Source organism: Saccopteryx leptura, chromosome 5 (genome assembly GCF_036850995.1).
Source record: "Saccopteryx leptura isolate mSacLep1 chromosome 5, mSacLep1_pri_phased_curated, whole genome shotgun sequence".
In the NCBI taxonomy this organism is placed as follows: domain Eukaryota; kingdom Metazoa; phylum Chordata; class Mammalia; order Chiroptera; family Emballonuridae; genus Saccopteryx; species Saccopteryx leptura.
The window spans coordinates 58,455,652-58,474,342 of record NC_089507.1 but is presented as its reverse complement, the minus strand read 5'-3'; positions in this window follow the sequence as shown (position 1 = coordinate 58,474,342).

Genomic DNA, 18,691 nt, shown 5'->3' with positions numbered 1-18,691 from the left:
GACTCACAAGGACCCACAGGTTAAATATCCATGTTCCAAGCCTCTCTCCCTTCCCCCTGTGGAATCTAGCTCCACAGGGCCGGATACCCAGCACCCAGGTCAGCTGACTGTGAACCTCCACCTTATCCAATACACATCTGCTGCTGTGCTGGTGCTGATCACTGAGAGTGGAACTCACCTCAGCTGGGCCAGGTGTGAGGAGCCTTTCCTTAGGATACCACTCTAGTAAGGGTTGTTAGGTGCTGAACCGATGCTTTCCACAGCTGGCCCCTGAATGTACCAGCCCTGGGCCTCCCTGGCAGGAGCCCAGCACAGACCAGTGGGAGACACTGCCCCTGACTGGCCCTGAGCAACCTTCTTGGAGCTACAAGCAATCCAGAGTTTGTGGCTGCCTCTGCTGAGTCCAGATGTACATGGAAATACCAAGCTGCACATCTAGGTAGGCTTTTACCCACACTGAGCCTCGGGAAAATTCTGCTTAAAAGGTCAAGTTTCCCTGAGTCCCACCTCCTGCAGCCTGTCTGTTGGCTGCTTGTTGGGCTCAGCCACTGAAAAAATCTCTGTTAGAGTCTAGAGCCTGTGGCAATTCAGTGATTAGGAAGGGTAGTGGATGTGGCTCTGCCCCTCAGCCCCAGGTGTCAGTCTGTCCAGACTATTTTCACAGACCTCAGTAGGTTGTGGCCCCAGGAGTCTGGTGGGTGCTGCCACTGAGGCCCAGAGGTGTGGTCTTCCCACCCTCCAAACAGTTTCTACTGAGTCTCCTATGAGGCAGAAGCACCAGTCCTAGAGTCAGGAACATGTTGGGGGCAGCTTTTGTCTCAACACCAGAGTCATTGGCGCGCCCTCTGCTTCTTGGCCTCTCAGAATGACCCATCACCATGACTGGGGTAGGAGAGAGAGACTCCCAAGAGCAGAGCAATTGCTTTTCCCCAGGGTGATGCCACACAAAGGGGATGCTCTGCCCAAGAAAGATGGCGACTGAGTATTGGAGAATGATTCAACACAGGAGTTCTGGTGGTCATCCTTCACAGAGTCTCTCCCTGGGCCTCCAACTTTACACTTTCCTCACACAACTCCAGTCCTCTCAGCCCTCCCTCCACCCAGAGCCTCAGGTAAGTGGTGTGAATGAGATTTTCTGCGCAGGCCCTTTAAGATGGAGTCTGTGTCTCTGAAAGCTCAGTCTCTTTCTCACAGACAGAAACCATGCTCTTTTCACCACCAAATGCTGTCTGGGCGCCTCTTCTATGTGTTGGGGCTGTAGGCTGGGGCTCCAGGCTGGGGGCTGAGCACCCACACCTCTCAGAGTGACCCTCCTCACTGTGAGAGTCCCTTTGGACCCTCAGCTGCCCCTCACTCCTAGGAGCAGGGCAGCCTTTTCTGCATTTCCACCCTTCCTACCAGTCTCGGTATGGCTTCTTCTGTGATCCTTGTGAAGAGGACTATAGAGTCCTCTTCCTTTAGTCCAAAGTTGGTTTTTCAAGATGATTGTCCTTAAATTAACAAGATGCAAGGGTGAATAGTGAGCAAATGAAGTAAGTAAATCTAAATAAATATTGACTACATATTTTAAATATATATTTAAAACTACAATATCTTATTGGGTTAAAAACACCTAACAACAATTTCCTTAAAGTCAGGGGAGGAGCAATCATAGCAAAATTGTCTCAAGACCCTCCCACTGTTCAGGAGAAAATTAAAGAAACTGCATGATAAATTTCCAAAGTAACCATTAAAATAATAGGAATGGAATGAGAAAAAATTGCTCAAAAAATCAAAAAGCAGTCATGACAGAAGAAAGAAGCATAGATGATGTGGGACATTAATTCCTCCAGTTTTCCTGACGAGCCAGAGTTTGTCACTGTTTCTGTTATCTGCATTTAAGAACACAGATCTGCAGGTGCCCCCTCCCAGAAACAGCTTATACTGGGTCCCAGCAATACTGCTCCCTTTCTTTGACCCTTCAGGGCTAAGGTATAAATGCTTTTTCTTGTTTCTAGTGCCTGAGTTCATCATCTTCTACTGGTTCATTTTTGTTGTTATTATTATTATTATTGATTTAAGTGAGAGAGGAAGGGAGAGGTGGGGGAAGGGAGAAAGAAAGACAGGAACATAGGTCTGTTCCTGTATGTGCCCTGACTGGGGATGGAACCAGCAACGTCTGTGCCTCTGGACGATACTCTAACCAACCAAGAATCCGTCTAGGGCTTAATGGTTCTTTTAATGCTGTCTATACCTCTCGGAAGATTTTCTTCTGTTAACACTTTGAGGGCACTGACTATTTATGTCCTGCCACCAAGATCCTGACTCACAACAGGAAACACACCGAAAATATAAGAATACTGAAATGTTGAAAATAAAAGGTTGGAAATGTTATAGATAGCATGCAAATACCACATTCCCCCCAAAACTGATATCACTATGCTAAAGCAGACCTTAAGATTAAAAAACAATATTAGAAATAAAAGAGATACATAATAAAATATTCACTTCACCAGTAATATCACATTACTATCATAGCCTCAGGTTATATAAAGTGAAAAAACTTAAATAGAATTAGATAAATCAATCAAACTAATGGAGAGTAAAAAGGACAACATGCAGATAGAACTGACTCCATTTAAAACTAATCCTCCAGAATCCTTGACCCCTCCCCCTTTCCCGGGGTGGACTGTGTAACGTGTCCAGAGGCTCCAGGTTAATCACGAACTGCCACTCACCTTCTCCTACCATTTAGCCCTTCCTCTGGGGAAGGTGTCCTCAATGCTATCTTTTTTTTAATTTTTAATTTTAATTTATTGTGTTTACATGGATTCAAGTGTCCCACTGAATATAACACCCTCACTCCCCACCCCCGTGTCCCTATTTATACTTCCTTTGTCCCCTCTTCCTAACTCCTTCCCACCTTCCCTCTGGGATTTGCTGTCCTGTTATCTATGTCTCTGTGTTATGTATATATAATTTCACTAATCCCTTTACCTTCTCTGATCCCAACCCCTCATCCCCCTTCCCTCTGACAGCTGTCCCTCTGCTCCCTGTGACCCCACCTCTGCCTCTATTCCATTCCTCGGTTCACTTTGTTCATTAGATTCCACATATAAGTGAGATCAGATGATATTTGTCCTTCTCTGCCTGGCTTATTTCACTTAGCATGTTAATCTCCAGGTCCCTCCATGCCATCGCAATGCTATCTGTCTTTTCATTCACCCTGGCGCCAGAGCCCCTGGTGTCTGGCCCCTTTGTTCTCCTGAGTTCTCCCTGCAGTCCTTTCGGAGTAGTTGGTCCATTTCTTAGGGGTATTAAGCAGGTGGTCTGGGGTAGGAGTTGGGGGGGGCAGTGAACAGTGTGGGAATCCATTTGGACCTGCTGCCGCCCAGGACTGTATTTCTGTAAGTTCCTTACCAAACTCTTTAAACCTGACAGGCTGGACTTGTTGGCTTCTTTCTCTGGCCTCTGGGCTCCTTAGGCATTTGGTGACCACTTTGTACAGAGCCTTTTCAGAAAACAGACATGAATGATCTTCAAACAACAGTTTGTTTCTTAAAAGTACACTGTATATTTAAATGACTTTATAACAGGCCATTTAGTTTCCCAATTTTGTTTTTTGTTTGTTTGTTTTAGAAAGAGGGGAAGGGAGAAAGACAGAGACAGAGAAAGAAACATTGATTTGTTGTTCCACTTATTCATGCCATCATTGTACGTGCCCTAATATGGGATCCAGCCCACAACCTCAGCGTGTCCTGAGGATGCTCTAACCAAATGAACTACCTAGCCAGGGCCTGTTTTCTTATCTTTTCTTTTTTTTTTTTTAAAGATTTTATTTATTCACTTTAGAGAGGGGAGAGAAAGAGAGAGAAGGGGGGAGAGCAAGAAGCATCAACTCCCACATGTGCCTTGACCAGGTAAGCCCGGAGGTTTGAACTGGCGACCTCAGCATTCCAGGTCAATGCCCTACCCACTGCACCACCACGAGTCCGGCTGGGCAGAGCCTGTTTTCTTAGAGTAATATTACCTTTAGTTTGCATTTACTTGAGGAGATACTGATTGATAGCAAAGAAAGACAAGTACAAATGTACAGGATGGCCAGAGGAAGCTAGTTATGCTTTTAAAACTAATCTGTTTTAATAAGTATGACTGTGTAATTTCATTAATATATTGATATAAGAAAAATACTATAATTAAAAAATGTAAATGGACAAAAGAGTAGATAATTTATGAAAAAGAAGCTAAAACTGACTAAATAAAAAAACAGAAAAATGTTCAACCTCACCAGCAATCAAAGAAATGGAAAATAAAACAATACATTACTTTTGCCTGACCAGTGGTGGTGCAGTGCATAGAGCATCAACCTGGGATACTGAGGTCCCAGGTTCAAAACACCGTGGTTGCTGGCCTGAGCACGGCCTAGCTGGTTTGAGTGTGGAATCATCAGCATGATCCCAAGGTTGCTGGCCTGAGCCCCAAAGTCACTGTCTTGAAGCTTAAGGTCACTGGCTTGAGCAAGGGGTCACTAGCTCGACTGGAGCGCCCCTCCCCTAAAGGCACATAAAAGAAGCAGAGGACAACCAAAAAAACTGACGCAACTGTGAGCTGATCCTTCTTATCTCTCTCCATTCCTCTCTCTCTCTTTCAAAAACAAAACAAAACATTATTTTCATCTATAAAATTAACCAAAGAATTAAAATTAAATAAAATATCCAAAGCTGTTTAGGATAAAATAGACACTGTCATGTACTGCTGGTGAGAGTAAAATTTAAGACATGGTATTTGGTTTATAACATTTGACCAAGTAATTTTATTTCTTGGAATCTATCCAGGAAAATAATCTGAATTAATGACAAAGATTCAAGTACAAAAAGAGAATGTTATTGATACTACATTTTTTTTTTAATTAGAACCGCTCTTCATTTTTTCTTTCCTTCTTTTGTTTCCTTCTATTCCATTGGTTACTTTCTGAGCAATTTAATCTAAACCCCAATAGATTGGGGCTCAGCAAGATAGGGGAAGAGCCATGGTAGCCCAAATGGAATGGCAGAGTACTGCTGGAGTGAGAAAGCCGTCCCTGCAGGGCAGCGACTCACTCTGGGTGCAGGAGCTCCTGCAGTGAGAGAAGAGCATCTGTGGGAGGGCAGAGGAGTAGCCCAGGCAGGGTGTCATAGCCCAGGCAGGGTGAGGAGGGCATCTGCGGGGGCGAGAGGATGGTGGTGGTTAGAACTGGTTACACACAGTGGATTGATCAAATAAGTAAATATATTGAGGATAAGGAAGCCAGGTTTCTCGCTGCCAAAGAAATAAGTTACAATTACAGAAAGGGAGAAAATAAGAATGAGGTGTTGGGTTAGAATTTGGGATACTGGCGTGAATTTATGGCTTTCAATACAAAGAACTAGGTACAGAAAGTAAAAATAAACATAGATATGAATGCATGTATGATATTAATGTATGTCCATTCTGAGGGTCTGGGAGCAGTGTCACTCCAACAACAATGAGCCATCAGTGCCCAGATGTTGGTTTCTAAATATTCCTCTCCACTAAAAGGAGCTAGGGCTCTTTCGAGAAATAGCTGATTCCAGTGCTGGTGCTGGGATGTACGATGAGGCTGGAGCATTTTGTGCCAGAAAGTAAGAATGGATTCAGCAAATAATGAGTACATATCAAAAGAACACATAAGTCATTGGCTAAAATAGAGTAATATTAGCTCATACTCAACCACATGATATAAACAAATGCATTAATGGACGATTTGAAAAAGAATGAATATTCACTTGGTTACCAAGTATCTCTCCACAAAATATTTATTAATTATAATAGGAGAAAAAAGTAACCATGCAGTGAAAAAGCCTTGCAGACACTACCTTAATGAAGTGATTAAAGTTAATATCACTAGTGATGGGACAAAATGAAATCATGCATCACTGGATAGGAAACAGTGACAAGAACACAGCATTGCTTCTTTAATATACCTACCAAAGATGCATGGCTGAATCTAATCAGGAAACAGACAACAAACCTACAGTGTATGGCAGTTTACAAAATAACTAATTTATAATCTTCAAAAAGATCACAGAAATCAAAGTCAAGGGAAGGATGATGAACTGTTCCAAATTAAAGGAGACCAGCCATAACATGATCACTAAGTACAATGAGAGTGAATGGGAGGGTATGGGGTTGAATGTTTAGTTGGGACTTTGGAAGAAAAGATATGGAATACATGAATTGGATAACCTGAGAGTTAATTGAGCTGTGAGCAAGGATTAGGAAGAAGAACAAGAGATGGTACATTACCCCAGGGCTGGTAATACAGGGAACTATTACCATCCTTAGGCCTGAAAAAGCAAGAGAAAGGAGCACTTTCTGGGACCCAGAGGAAGCTGGAGAGGACCACCTGATAGTAACTGTGGCCTTTAGATAAAGGGACGTAGGTGACCTGCAGGGAACTGGGAAGGAGGGAGCTGGGGGGAATAAGTTACCTGACCTCACTCTCTCTCACCCTCTAGATTTCAGTTAAAGCCATTAGCTGAACCCCACCGGAAGTTAGAGAGCAAGGGGGACAAGTTGTAGCAATGTCGTAGGTCAGCACTCTGGGGCACAGAGCAGGGCAGAGGGGTGGGGAATGGACCCAGTACAACGCCTTAAGAAGAGAGTGGGAAAGTTTTGGCAATGCCACTGTGAGAAAAGGGGAGGGGAGACAAGATGGAAAAGAATCGCTGAGCTTCTCCAGATGACGCCTGAATCATCTGAAGTCCTTTGGATGAAAGCAACAGAAACGAAATCAAATTGGCTTAAATCTTAATAAATTCAATATTTATTGACTGCTTACAAAGTATAAAGACTTTCACTGCATTATAAAAAACACATTGCTTGTGATTTCATGAAATTTACATTATAGCGGAGACAGACAATAAGCAAATCATATAATATTTTAGGGGGTCATAAGTACTATAAACCAGTGGTTCCCAACCTTTTTTGGGCCACAGACCGGTTTAATGTCAGGAAATATTTTCACGAACCGGGCTTTAGGGTGGGACGGATAAATGCACAAAATAAAATTATGCGACCGGCGTAAAAACTGTGGCATTTTTAAATATAATTGTCGAACTTACGAGACAAGCGTCAAGAGTGAGTCTTAGATGGATGTAGCAGAGGGAATCTGGTCATTTTTTAAAAATAAAACATCGTTCAGACTTAAATATAAATAAAACGGAAATAATGTAAGTTATTTATTCTTTCTCTGCAGACCGGTACCAAATGTCCCACGGACCAGTACCGGTCCGCAGCCAGAGGGTTGGGGACCACTGCTATAAACAATAAAGCTGGGTAAAATGATAGAGGTGGGAAACTAATGCAATTGTCCAGGTGAGCAATAGTGGCTTGGATTAGGAAGGTCATGAGGGCAGTAGTGAGTAAGAGTCAACCTGTGGTGGCACAGTGGATAAAGTGTCAACTTGAAATGCTGAGGTGGCTTGTTCAAAACTCTGGGCTTGCTTGGTCAAGGCACATATGGGAGTTGATGCTTCCTGCTCCTCCCCCCTTCTCTCTCTCTCTATCTCTCTCTTCTCTCTAAAATGAATTAGTAAAATCTTTTTTAAAAAGTGTGATTTTTAAAAAGTGGAGGAAAGGATGAGGAAAGGTTGTAAAAAAGGACAAATATAAGATAATAAAAAACGATTTGACTTTGGGTGATGGGTATATAACATAATCAACAGTTCAAATGCTATAAAAATGTTTACCTGAAACCTATGTACTCTTATTGATCAATGTCACCCTTTTAAATTTAATTTTCTAAATGTTTCAAAAAGAGTTCAATTCTGGATCTATTTCAAGGTAGAGCTGACAAATTTGCTGATGCAGGTTCACAGGGACTCTCTGATTGCCCCTTCACATCCACTCCTACTTCTTTCAACGGCTGGCCGTCTGACCTCCACAGATCACATACCCGGATTCTTCTGGAGTCTGGTTGGGTTCAGACAATGAAATGAACTAATTAGGAGACTGGAGAGCAAAAGGAGAGGAAGACTGGCATATATATTCTTCTGGCTCCTTCCTCGTTGGGAGAAAATGTAGCCATTGCCAGGCTACAGTTTGTCAACGGCTGGCCTTCTCTACTAGAGCTACAGCTCTGGCTGGTTCTGGTGAACCCTCCCCCTCTGGCTCCTTCTGGCTTATGGGTAGTAATGGCTTCCCACTGTGACTACTTCTTGGGTGCTTCACCGTTTCCTATTAGCTCTCCTTATCTTGAGCACACATTTGTAAATAATACATGGAATTTTCCTCAGACGTTCCTTTGATGTGCTATCCGGATCCTGTTGGGACCCTGAATGACACAGGATGTGCAAAAAAAAAAAAAAAAGAAAGAAATCAAAGATGACTCCAAAGTTTCTGGTGTGAGTAACTGAAAGAAGGGAGTCACTATTTACTGAACTGGGGGAAATAACTATAGTGTGAAATGAATTCATTAGAAGGCTATTGGTTAGCTCACAGGATAGAGTAAAAGGCAGAAATGTAAAGGGAAAATGGGCTCAAAGCATTCCATCTAAGACAAAGGGCAGAGACCAGCTTTTACCGCTTGAAAGTGGATATAAAACAAAATCTATTGTTGACTGCTGTGTGGGCTATAGCATTTAGCAAGCTTCAGGCCTAGAGCAAATCAGAGATGCTGCTAAACATCCTTAAATACACAAGACAACTATTTCAACAAAGAATTATTCAACACAAAACATCTGTAGTGCCGAGGTTGAGAAACCCTGCTCTGTATGAAGGCTACCAGGTGCTTCTGTTCTATGCCCGAGAGCAGTGGTAGTCACCCTGGTCCCTACTGCCCACTAGTGGGTGTTCCAGCTTTCATGGTGGGCGGTAGCGGAGCAACCAAAGAATAAATAAAAAGATAGATTTAACTATAGTAAGTTGTTTTATAAAGATTTATTCTGCCAAACTTAGCGAAAACCCGACATAAAGTACTTGGTAAGTAATTATTATTATCATATATGCTTTAACTTGCTGTAACTCTGCTTTATAAATTTTATAAAGTAAAGTTACCTCCCTACTTTATAAATCACCATTACTGTGGAACCGGTGGACGGTTAGAAAATTTTACTACTAACAGAGATACAAAAGTGGGCAGTAGGTATAAAAAGGTTGACTACCCCCGCCCTAGATGAGAAATCAGATTACTCTAGATCCAGAGCCTCAAGTTTAAAAATTGGAAGTTTAAAAATGATAGTGGCAAATATATGGGTACTACTTTAAAGAAGCTGTACAGGAATAGGCACCACACTGGGAAATATTTATTTGAGAGTCTAGAATTTCACTTTACTGAACTATGGAAAAGTGCAGTTGTGCAAATGGACACAACCCCCCTCCCCCCAGTGTAGCACAGGTTTACTAGTGGTTTAAATAGAGTATTCTGTAGGTGCTCACATTTGCAACTAAAATTAATAAGGTTGTAAATCATGTTACAGCTTTAAAACTCATGGCAGGAACCTTTCCAGGAAGCAGAAAGCTATGGTATTGTCTAATGACAGGTTCTGAGGCAGGCCTACAACAGGGCTGCATTCACTAGGCACAATATGCTTTCTGTGTCCCAAGGATCTCTTGGGACACATTGATTTACCTGGAGAAGGTAATCAGACTCACTGGAGAATGCAGCCTACACTCAGAAGTGCTTTTGTCCCTAGCACAATGGTAGAACTGAGAAACTGGGCCTGGCCCAGGGCCAGGGAGGCACTGAGAGCAGAGGAAGCAGGGAAGCTCCGCAAATGAGCCGCTGAGCCTCAGAGCTTAGACAACACAGTTGTTTCCAAACATTCTGGCAGAGAGCCTGTTTTGTTTTGTTTTTTATAGAGAATGATTTTTTTTTCTTTCCATTTGGGACTAGAAAGTTTTGTGTGTCAAATAAACATTCTAGAGAATGTTGTAACCTTGGCTGACTTATGCCTCCCACCACCTTAGAATCTGATTTCTGATTCTCAACTCTGAGGTGACACCTTTGCCCTTTATTTTCAAGGTCCAGGAGGACCTGGTCATTGGAGGAACCAGTCTCTGATGTGGCTATGTCCCAAGAGTTTGTGCTCCAGTTATCAGAAAAGCGTGATCATTCTATGGTTTTCCCTACTTCCTTTCGCTACTCTGGAAGTCCCCTAAATTTACTCAGTAGTATTCCCCTGAAGCTATAAAGTCAGGCTATTTTTTTTCATAACTCAGGAATGCTTTAATTGTAAATATGAATTCTACAAAGACTTTGCTTGAGTACTACAATTTAGGCTGTCAAATTAGTTTTGTAATTTAATTCAGGAAACTCTACTAACTGATTTTTCTACCACAAATAAATATGCAGGTAATCTCTTTAGATATGTATGTTTTGAACTTTAGTATATTAGCAATAAATTAATGTGATAAGATCATTAATTCATCCAAAAAATATTCTTAACTCATAAGATTAACCAAAATTTATTTATATTATTACTTAATGTATATATATGCATTATACATATATCATAAGCATGTATAATGAAGTATATGAAATATGTTATAAAATACAATCATTGTGGTATTTGGAGTAATTTTTTATTTATTTTATTTTATTTTATTAGCAAGAGAGAGAAGAGAGAGAGGGAGAAAGAGACAGGGACAGACAGGCTGGAAGGGAGAGAGTTGAAAGCATCTATTCATCATTGTGACACCTTAGTTGTTCATTGCTTTCTCATACGTGCCTTGACCAGGGGGCTACAGCAGACTGAGTGACCCCTTGCTCAAGCCAGTGACCTTGGACTCAAGCCAGTGACTTTTGGCTTCAAGCCAGCAACCTTTGGGCTCAAGCCAGTGACCACAGGGTCATGTCTTTGATCCCACGCTCCAGCTGGCAACCCCGCACTCAAGCTGGATGAGCCTGTGCTCAAGCTGGTGACCTTGGGCCTCGAACCTGGGTCCTCAGCATCTCAGGCTGATGCTCCATCCACTGTGCCATCGCCTGGTCAAACAGGAGTAATTTTTTAAAATAAATATCATTTTTTAAGTTACATTTAGTACTCATGTGCTTATTTCCTTTTGTATAGTATGTTAAAATGACACCCATGAGGCATTTTCTTCCCCAATAATATAAATATCTTGCAAAATATTATGATATTCATTATTATTTTTTAAAGCTTCTGTTTTTTCTCCTCTTTATTAGTTTATTCTTTTGGGTTGTAAACAGGTAAGTAAAAATATAAGTTGATGACAAATTCCCCTTAAAGCTTGTATACAAACTTTGTATTCTCTTTTTTAAACAGTGATAATATTCTTAGTAAGTGTACAAAAATATATCATTAAAATCTTATTAACTCACTACAATGATCACTTAGTTTACTCAAAATGTGGTCTTCAGACTATGTGAGGATGCAAGTTCTAAAACGCAGATTCAGGACCTCAGAAATTCTGACTCAGTAGGTTGGGAGTAGACCCAGGAACCTGTTTTGTTTTTTGTTTTTCAATATAACAAGCAAGTAGCATGCTTTTAATTATTTTTTTTATATCTGTGGGGCCCCCCCAGCTTTATTGAGGTATAACTGACAAGCAAAATTGTAATATATTTAAAGCATATAATGTGATTTCATATAATTACATGTTGTGAAAGGATTCCCACACTCAAGTTAATTAACACATCCATCACCTCAGACAGTTATCTTTTTTTGTGAGAACACTAGTTTTACTCTCATCCAATTTTAATTACACAAAACATATTCAACTACGGTGATCATGTGGCACGTTACTTCCTCAGACCTTAATCATCTTATAAGTCAAAGCTTATACCCTTTTATACCTTTCCCCACTTCCACCACTTCCCAGTCCCTGGCAACCACCATTTTACTGTTTCGATGGGTTTGACTTTTTTTTTTAGATTCTCTATATAAGTGATACCATGTGATATTTGTCTTTCTCTGTCTAGCTTATTTTACTTAGCATAAAACTGTAACAACCTCTAGGTTCATCTATGTTGCAAATGGCAGGAGGATTTCCTTCTTTCTTTAAAGCTGAAGAAAAGTCCATTGTATGTAGAGACCACATTTTCTGTACCCATCATATATTAATGAACACTATGTTGTTTCCATACCTTGGCTAGTGTAAATAATGCTGCAATGAACATGGGAGTACACATATCTTTCATTTTCTTTGGATATATGCCCAAAATGGGATTGCTGGATCATATGGTATTTCTACTTTTAAATTCTTGAGGACTCTCCATTCTACTTTACATAACGGCTGTACCAATTTACATTTCCACCAACTGTGTACCAGGGCTCCCTTTCCTCCACATCTCAATAGCATTTGTTATCTTGTCTTTTTAATGAGATATTGTAACAGCTATGAGATGATATCTCACTGTGGTTTTGATTTGCATGTCCCTGATGATTAGTGATGTTGAGTATCTTGTCATATATATGTTGGCTATATGTATGTCTTCTTTGGAAAAATGTCTATTAGAGTCCTTTGCCCATTTTTTAATTATTTGTTTTTTTATTATTGAGTTGAATTCCTTGCATAGTTTGGATATTAACCCCTTATTGAATATGGATTTTGCTTTTTTTTTCCTGTGCAGAAGAAGCTTTTTCTTTCACTATTTTTAAAAATTTATTAATTTTAGGAGATGGAGAGAGAGAAAAAGAGAGAAACATTAATCTGCTTCTGTATGTGCCTTTACCAGGGATTGACCCAGCAACCTTTGTGTATGGGGACAATGCTCTAACCAACCGAGCTATCTGACCAAGGGGAGAAGCTTTTTCCTTTAACATAGTCTTACCTGTCTGTTTTTGCTTTTGTCACTTATGCTTTTGATGTTGATCCAAAAAATTGTCAAGACCAATGTCAAGGAGCTTATCCCTATGTTTTCTTCTAGAAGTTTGCATTTCAGGTCTTATGTTCAAGTTCTTAAACAATTTTGAGTTGATTTTTGTGTATGGTATAAGACAGGATCCAGTTTTATTCTTGTACATATGAATATCCAGTTTTCCCAACACCATTTATTGAAGAGACTATACTTTCTCCACTTTATAATCTTGGTTCCTTTGTTTAAATATTTATTTTATTTTATTTATTCGTTTATTTAGTTTTTTTACAGAGACAGAGAGAGAGTCAGAGAGAGGGATAGATAGGGACAGACAGACAGGAACGGAGAGAGATGAGAAGCATCAATCATTAGTTTTTCGTTGCGACACCTTAGTTGTTCATTGATTGCTTTCTCATATGTGCCTTGACTGTGGGGCTACAGCAGACCAAGTAACCCCTTGCTTGAGCCAGCAACCTTGGGTCCAAGCTGGTGAGCTTTGCTCAAACCAGATGAGCCTGTGCTCAACCTGGGTGACCTTGGGGTCTCGAACCTGGGTCCTCCTCATCCCAGTCTGACGCTCTATCCACTGTGCCACCAGCTGGTCAGGCTAAAAATATTAATTAACCATATATGCATGGGTTTATTTCTGAACTTTCTATCCTGTTCCACTGACCTATGTCTGTTTTTAGTCCAGTACTATACTGATTTGATTATTATAATTTTGCAGTACAGTTTGAAATTATAATGTATGATGCTTCCAGCTTTATTCTTCTCTCCCAAAACTACTTTGGCTATTTGGGGTCATTTGTGATTCCATACAAATTATAAGACTGTTTGCTCTATTTCTCTGAAAACTGCCATAGGAATTTTGACAGATTTCACTAAATTTGTAGATTGCTTTGGGTAATACATGCATTTTAACAATATTAATTCTTCCAATCCATGAATACAGAATATCTTTCCACTTATTTGTGGATTCTTCAATTTCTTTCATCAATGCTTTATCGTTTTCACTGTATATATAGATCTTCTGCTCCTTGGTTAAATTTGTTCTTAAGTATTTTATTCTTTTTAATGCTAGTAAAATGGAATTATTTTCTTAATTTATCTTTCCAATAGTTCATTGTTAGTTTATAGAAATGCAACTGACTTTTGCCCATTGATTTTGTATCCTGCAACTTTACTGAATTGGTTTATTAGTTCAGCAGTTTGGGGTGGAGTCTTCAGTGTTTTCTATATATGATATCACGTCAGCTGCAAATAGAGACCATTTTATTTCTTCCTTTTTGATTTGAATATTTATTTTTCTTGCCTAATTTCTCTGGCAAGGACTTCCATATTATGCTGAAAGAAAAAGTGTTGAAAGTGAGCATCTTTGTGTAGAAATCTGTATTTACAAGAACGCCATGTTATTTTTATGCCTTTTCTCATTTGAAATAGAGAATCAATTTCATACCTAATTTTGTCTCGATAATTTTTTCTTTAAAACTGTCTCTAAAATTGTATAAGCTTCAAGTCCCGCGGAAACCTCCTTCTACTGCTGCTATAGAAAAATTTGTCATGTATATTTTTGTGTTTTTAAATAATATCTACAGATTATGTAATTCAAAGGAACTTGATAAAAAAAAAAACATAAAAGATTTCAAAAGAAGATGTGTCCAAATTAACAGGGAATCCAGGAGTCTGGGTACATCACATTTATAGAAGCTGATACCACGGTAGAAGAGTCTGTAGTCACCAATTCTTGAGCGTGAGTGGATGAAGGCAAGAGCCAGTAAATTATCTGGTCATGGGAGTGGGTGACCTGTGGTTCCTTTTGGGAAACCACACCTGGTACCAGTTAAGATATTTGGCTAGATGGTATTTTGTAACCAATCAGATGTTTAACATTATTTCAAGACTAACTCTGCTCAGCCCAAGTTCAGACTGGGGTTAAAAATATCAATAGAAAAAAGATAATCTGTACTAGATATATCAGTCATCTTCCCATTTTCAACCCATTCTAAGAGAATCTGCCTTTTACCCTTTGGTGACTCCAATTTTCTGGCTACAAATCATTGAACCAGGGGTAGGCACCTGATTCAAGCTGAGTCCATTAGCTGTTTTTGTTTCAGAAGATGAACCAAAATACAGAAATCAAGGCTGTTCATATTGTGCAGAGGAGCTCTCAGAAATGGGAACACTGACACAAGCGTGACACATGAAAATTGAGTGAACCTCAAAAGCCTCTGTAAGATCAGAAATGGATCGGCTAGAGGAGCAGGAATAAACGGACGTATCAGAGAAACAGATGAGAGATCATCTGATTGATCCCAGAAAGAGTAGCTGTCGAATGACTTTTCATTTCCTATAAAATAGGACTCTATATTCTGAAATTAGAGTCCCTGATATCCCCAGAACCTCCTTCATAAATATCCCTCCACCTCCACCCATAGAGCTGAGTTGAGGCAGTTTCTGCTTTCATCAGCAGAGATCCCTAATCAAGACAATGGTGTACTTATTAGCTACAGTGTTCAGCATAGTTGAGGAAGGAAGCACGACCTGTGGAATGTGCTAAAGATGATAAGACTTCCTGTGGGATGCAAGTAGAGTGCAGAAGCTCAGCATGATGGGCATCCAAGAAGCTGGAGGTTGAGGGTCAACAGGGCATGAAGTTAGGATGATAAGAGCCCCAAACCAAAAAACTCCCTACCTACAAAGTGTCAAGTGAAGGGCATTCAAATTGCTGCAATTTTAGCCACAAAGGAAAGGGGTACATTCAGCTTTGTGGTTCTATTTGTTAAAGTTCTATCTTTATCATGTCATAGAGTTCATGTACATTCAAAGTGTAGTGATGAAAAGAGTAATCATCTGGCTCTTTGTGACACTCTGTGCAGAGATGACACTTTGTGCTGTGACAGACAGTATAGGTATACCACTGTATAGTGGCCTGAGGTCAGATCGAAAAGCTTTTCTTTACTTTTTAGTTTATTTGTTTTTAAATTTTTGGTCTATCTATTCTTAGAATGCAGCACCTTGTGAAAATAAAATGATATACTGAACTAGACTTAGAAATCTAACTGTCCAAGATGAAAATGGCATCTGAAGACCCACTTATGAGTAACTTATGCAAAAATGTTTGAAATTTACACATCAGGAAGTGACACCTCAAAGTACCAACTACTTACTAGTTGTTGCTTTTTAAAAAGATTTTTAAAAGATATCTGGATCATATTAGTATATGGCACAGTTTGCTAACCGTATCTTCCATACTAATCATCATTTAAGTCGGATCCAAGTATAGCATAGTAAGTGGAATGTAAGCAGAAATGATGTACGCACCTTGTGGGCCAGGTGCTTCCATCGCTCTTTTCCCCTCAGGTGGGCAGGAATCAGGATATGAGCCATTTTCAGGCACAAATATGAAACCAACTCCCTAAGGATGGGAAAGCAAGATGGATGGAGCTAGCCAGTATTCTAAATAAGGCCATCGTTATACAGATTGTTCAGATAATTCTCTCTACAAATACTTAAACCCAACACAAGTCTGGGAAAAGAGCACAGATGGAGAGATGATAGAAATACCACTGCACAGTGAACGTACACCAGGGACAGTAAACAGAGGCCTGGGAGGTAAGCTAGATCCACTAATATCTTAATAGGATCTTAGAATAAAGGAGACCACTTAAGTATATGTAGGAAAGTGAAAACTAAATATTTCTTAAAATACCTAGGAAAGTGTGAGGAGAGGTAATTGTAAGTAAGTTCAATGTTAGAGGAAAAGAGAATAAAAGCACAAAATAGTTTCCCAATAATGATGGCATTTTGTTTTTTCCCTTGGGGAAGAAATACTTTAGAGGTCTCCAAAAACGTAAAACCTAGTAAAGCTTAAAGGCCAAGATCCTTTAGTACTTTATAAAAAAACATCAGAAGCATTTGCTCTACTTATGCCAAATTTCCTATCAGCAACCTTTATAACTGGAAAATAATAGATTAGCCTATGAGTTTGGGGGCTTTTCCTTCCTTTCCATCTGGGTTAGTCCAATCCTGGAGCATATTAAGCACAGGTGCAATTTGACACTGGAATAGGTTTTTAAAATGTCCTCTGAATTAAGAGCTCTATGACTTCATAAGTAATTTTATTCCAGGTGGATTCAGACATTTCTAAATTTGTTGTATAAAATATGTGCGTGGTTATTCCCAATTTTTTCCTAAATTTAGTATCACTGCACATTTCCCAATAGTCATACTTGTGTTTGTAATATTATCTCCTGGTTTTGTTATCAGCTTGATCATTTAATTCAGCCTAAGGCCTTGTATACAGTTGTTGCTCAATAAATATTTGGATATTTGTTAATTGACTCAGAAAGGGTCTCATGTAACTCCAGCTTTACTAGTAAATGTGGCTTGCAAAACTTCCTCAAGCTGCTGTGGAAGATGAGGATATGCAGTAAAGCAAACTTAACTTTTTTTTTTTTTTTTTTGTATTTTTCCGAAGCTGGAAAAGGGGAGAGACAGTCAGACAGACTCCCGCATGCGCCCAACCGGGATCCACCCAGCACGCCCACCAGGGGCGGGCTCTGCCCACCAGGGGGTTGATGCTCTGCCCCTCCGGGGCATCGCTCTGTTGCAACCAGAGCCACTCTAGCGCCTGAGGCAGAGGCCAAGGAGCCATCCCCAGTGCCCGGGCCATCTTTGCTCCAATGGAGCCTGGGCTGCGAGAGGGGAAGAGAGAGACAGAGAGGAAGGAGAGGGGGAGGGGTGGAGAAGCAGACGGGCGCTTCTCCTGTGTGCCCTGGCCGGGAATTGAACCCTGGACTTCTGCACTCCAGGCCGACACTCTACCACTGAGCCAACCGGCCAGGGCCTCAAACTTAACTAACTTTTAAATGTAAAATGGTTGGTTCGAGACAAAGAAGCTCTTCTCAAAAAATTCTTAATTTTTTTTAGATTTTATTTATTAATTTTCTTAGAGAGAAAGGAGAGAGAGAGAAAGAGAGAGAGAGAAGGAGGGAGGAGCAGGAAACATCAACTCCCATATGTACCTTGACCAGGCAAGCCTGGGGTTTTGAAGCCTGGAAGCCTCAGCGTTCCAGGTTGACGCTTTATCCACTGCACCACCACAGGTCAGGCCCAAAAAATTCTTTTGAAAAATCTTTCATAATGTTCGCTTTTATTCTGATTTTACTCCTAAAATTAGAAATAATTTTAGTATTATGATAAGGGATCCTGGCTTTGGTAGCGCAAAAACTTACATTTTTGTCTTGGCTCTATTTAATGTATAACAAACTTATAAAAGTCAACATATACCACTTGACATTATCATTTTTATAATTCAATTTGATTCAATGACAAATGAGAACTCAGTGAACTACTTGACTCTTGAATGGATTTAGAAACTAATGTAGTAATATATTTTAAAGGCAAAGGCAAGTAGCAAGCTATAATGTATAACTATAAAAGCAATACTATTAATAACATAGATAGCCTTGTTTTTTCATATGGATAAGATCCAGTGTATATGACCTTAACCATAACTTTCCACAGTAAGGGATGTGGTGCATACAGAGTGATGCAAAAGTAGGTTTATAGTTATTTATATGGGAAATAATACAATAATTATATAAATAATAATACAAGAATAAACTGTGTTTCATGTACTTACAACTGTAAACATGCTGTTGCTCCACCCTGTATATTACAATGTATGTGGGAGTAGCTGTCAAAGGTAGTCTGTTCTATTCAACAATTCTCTGGGTGAAAATCACTGAACTGGCATTCAAATTAGTCTTTTAATATTCAGTACCTATTTATATATATATTGTAAATTCCTGAGTGTGGTCAGAAGTGCAAGTTTCAATGGACTTATAAAAATTGATCAGGCCTGACCAGGTAGGTGGTGGCGCAGTGGAT